The following is a 4,521-nucleotide window of genomic DNA, read 5'->3' as shown; positions in this document are numbered from 1 at the left end:
AATCTATTCAGGGTTAGGGTCGCTAGGTCGAGCAAATTGCCTATTCGTTTTCTTGTTAGTTCCTTAATTTAGGCAGGAGAGGTATCGGGATGCGAGAAGGTGTATCACTAGCCCTTGCACGAAGAGAGGCAAACGATTTTTGTAAACTCATAATGTGGTTCTGATTCGTTGACTTTGCAGAGCAAAGGCATAGTTGCAATAGCCTGACTTTATCCACAGAGTCGCCAGATTTAAAACGAACAACCCAGATCAATTTTACTTGTACACGAAGTACTTAACGTACTATTTTGTCTTGTAACACACTACTGTTGACATGTATTGTAACATCTAGTCTGAACCGTTGGCCTTAAATCTGATGATTCACATAGAGCAAAGTCAGCAACACCGTTATCATTGCTGACGTAGATTCTCAAAGTCAGCTCATCCAAAGCGTTCATAATGACTTTGTTTGCTTACTCTTGTGATTTGTGATGCTACCTTATATGTTCTTTTCATGTGCTCCGCATAGAACATGAAAAGAGGTTCACGAGTGTAGTGGGATTACACAACTGAGAATCTGTCCCTTGCATCATCTAACAATCTTGCGGACGTCAACCCATCCACAGAGAAGACGTTCAGGAGTAACAACAAATACCTTTGTTTCCATGTTACTTTGGTAATCTCTTCCTATTTTCTTTCCAAGAAAACCTTGTGCATATCGCCAGGGCATACCAATTGTACTTCTTCTGTTTCGTTTTATTTATTAGATGTTGCGTTTGTTAACATGTTGACTGTGTGCATTCTCGATACTCTGTCATCACGTCACTGTGAAGTCCAGGTTTACTTATTGTGTCATAGCTTACTGCATTAATTAAATTTCACATTATCAAATAATATATCATCACTTTAAAAATGTTATACCACCATTATGACACAAGAGGACATGGTATACTAAGCTCATGTGATATCAGATTGAGAAGCACCCAAAGGCATGGTTCGAGACTGAACTCCATGAGAACACACACACACACACACACACAAGCCTTTGGTAACTTGAGAAGAATGATAAGAGATGTGTATTTATGAAGAGAGGATGCTTGTCTATTTACTCCTTCCTTCATGGGGTGCCAACCTCTCCTTCTATACTTATGCATCAATTTTGTGCTCTTCTAAAATCAGATTGAGGCGGAACTACCCCTAGTGTTCCCCTCTCTCTCTCTCTACCCTATATATGCCTCACTTCCTATTGTAAGAGAGATGAGGAATCGATTGAGGTTTAGGGTCGCTAGGTCGAGCAAATTGCCTATTCATTTTCTTGTTAGTTCCTTACCTTAGGCAAGAGAGGTATCGGGATGCGAGAAGGCGTATAACTAGCCCTTGCACGAAGAAAGGCAAGATATTTTTGTAAATTCATAATGTGGTTTAGATTCGTTGACTTTGGAGAGCAAAGGCACCGGTTGCAGTAGCCTGACTTCTTTTTTGAGCATCAGTACAGACACAAGCGCTCGTACACACGCGCATACACTCACCCCTATGAACGCACGCATGCACACCCTACCCCTATGAGCACCTCTGAGAGACTGAGCCGGCATATCATCTTGAGATTTACGAAGTCACCATAGGCGCCTCGTCGTCGACGGGAACGTCTCCTCTCACTGAAAGCGCATCGCCGGAAATCCTAAAATAAATCCAGAAATAATGCGAGCACCAGGATTTGACACTACTAGGAAAAGGGCTATTAATGGCGCACCAGTTTTGCCTACTAATGGCGCACTACTGGTACGCCATTAGTATCACGCCACTAGTATTTCTTACTAATGGCGCACCGCCGGTGTGCCATTAGTATCTGGTATACTAATGGCGCATCGCGCAGTGCACCATTAGTATAGAACACCATGCGCCATTAGTATCTGGCATACTAATGGTGCACTGTTGGGTGATGCGCCATTAGTATGAATATTAGGGTTTTTTTACTTTTCAGAATTTTGCACAGGTTACAAAATATATTATTGGACAGAATATAGACAGCATCCCACAGCAAGAGCAGATTCATCGAATACAATAAAAGATTAGTCTTCGAATACAATTCATCATATTAGTCTTTGAATTCAAAAGACCGAACAAAGATAGAATATTACAAGTCTCGAGACCGCGAGTAGCGAGTTTGTCGAAAGTAATACTAATCCTAACAAGTCCTACTAATTATCATCATACAATTTCTACTCGTTATTAATAACAAGTCATACGAATATCATCTTGATAGTCATCGAACTAACCCTACTTAATTGTTCTTAGCACATGATCATCAGTATTAGGCAGGACCAAATACCCTATTTAAAATAAAATAGCATAAAACAATATAGACCCTAACTCTCTATTATGGAGAATGGAGAACATCCTGTCTCCAATTCTTGCGCTTCGCTTCCTTTTGCTTTCAAGAACCTCCTTACGACTGTCCATACATTTTTTCCATCCTTTGATTTTCATGTCTCCACTTCTTTTAGAAATCTCGTATGGACAGTTGAGATTCATAGGATGACCTGGCTGTATGTTCAAAACATTAAGACTACCTTTCTTATACATCAAATGAGGCACACAATTCTCTGGGATTATCTGTTGAAAAACATAGTAATAACTTCATAGTTAGCAATGATGTACTAGTTTTAGAAGTATGCAAAAGATGCACGGATGTCGTAATAGTAAAAATCTTACCAGGGTATCTCCATGGTAGTTACCGTAGTTGAACATATGCACTTGTGGCACGTATTTACCATAATGTTGAGGAGTTTGATTATGGATATTGTAATTCTCAATGTCAATACAAAATCCGACCAGATGATTTTTCTCCTTATAAGTTGTTAATTCGGAGCCATCGGTGTAGTGGGTTTTGTCTACCATCTCCCGCACATTCTTTGAACAATAAAAATAAGCTGTCAACTATTTTGAAATAAACAATATAAATTAGCTAATAACTATGTTTCAGAAACTCACATAGCGGTAGAACTGGAGGCGTATCAACAAGGACCCAAATGTCCATATTGTCTTGGTCGATGTCAGGATTACCAAGATCCATGGTGATAAGCATACCCTCATCAAAACCATACATCTTGCAAAATGCTTCCCAATTTTTGCAACCAAAATGGGTTACGCTTTCAGAATTATATAGATTTACTTCAAAGTCCACATCGTGATGAGTCCTTAGGTGAATTTTTTTTGTTTCAGAAATTTCATGGTCTTCAAAATCCATCCTCTCCAAGACATAGCGTCTTGCATGGCATGGGATAAGCTATACTCGAATTGTAAAAGATGAAAATTACACGTTGAAATAGTTGAAGTCATGCTTAATTATGAAAATAACACTTGTCGTCGTTGTGTACCGTTTCAACTTCGAAGGTCTCCTCGAGCTTAATGCTGAAGCGCCGATCATCGTCCAGGTGAGGCATGTCGCACAGACCTCGATCGTCATGGCACCAGTAGCACTCCCCCGGGAGACTTTCGTCGTCCGATGATGATGACGACATATCCTACGTTCATAATTCAAAACTACATCATTTAGGGTTTGTCGACACCGACGCATCCTAAAAGCTAAGCTTTTATCATTTAGGGTTTGTCGACGCTGAGGCACCCTAAAAGCCTAAGATTTCATCATTTAGGTTCTTATCGACACCGAGGCACCCTAAAAGCCAAGGTTTTATCATTTAGGGTTTGTCGACGTCGAGGCACCCTAAAAGCCTAATCTTTCATCAGTTAGGATCTTATTGACACCGAGGCACCCTAAAACCTATGGTTTAATGCAGCAAGAACAAAGGGGTAGTTGATCCTACTTAACTAAGTACTAAGATACCCCGGCCCATGCATTAGTCGCAAGTACCCCATATGTCCTATTTTTAGCGAAGTCATGCTAAAATTCACGAAAAATTTCAGCATGACCTTTGCTGAAAATAGAACATATGGAGTACGCGAATTTGCCGGAACGGAAGTTAATCGACATTCCGGCAAACTCAAGGGCCTCTCGGGGTACCTGCAAATTCATCACGACACAATGGTCGGAGACAAAACCCAGCAAACTAGCAAGATGATCACCATCTTTGCAAGTCATTACTTGTCAAATACAGAAGAAGGAACAATTTATTTATGACATAGTTGGCCCATACAGAAGAAGCAACACCCTGCACTAGCCTAAAAACAAGTGAATTTTCACCCATATAAGAACAACTTTATAAAATCAGAGAAGTTGCTATGTTTTTTCTACTGCTAGGAAAAACATCACTCATTGGAAATGAAAATCTCAGTACCAGCATTTTGAACTTTGAAATGAAATACAGTAGTAGTATTAGTAGTATATGGAGTAGTATCTTGTCTAGTAGTAGTATTAGTTGTATATGGAGTAGCAAGTTTTGCCTCAGAGACCGCAAAAGCTATGTTTTTTCTCAATTCAGATAGCTAAGTGGAAAACCACGTCAAGTTCTGTTTTAATACTCTATTTCTCAATGCATGCAATTGGTTTCATAGCTTTGTGTTACTGTACAGACCTATTTAACC

Source organism: Triticum urartu, chromosome 7, assembly GCF_003073215.2.
Source record: "Triticum urartu cultivar G1812 chromosome 7, Tu2.1, whole genome shotgun sequence".
Taxonomy (NCBI): Eukaryota; Viridiplantae; Streptophyta; class Magnoliopsida; order Poales; family Poaceae; genus Triticum; species Triticum urartu.
Note: the sequence above shows the minus strand (reverse complement) of the source record.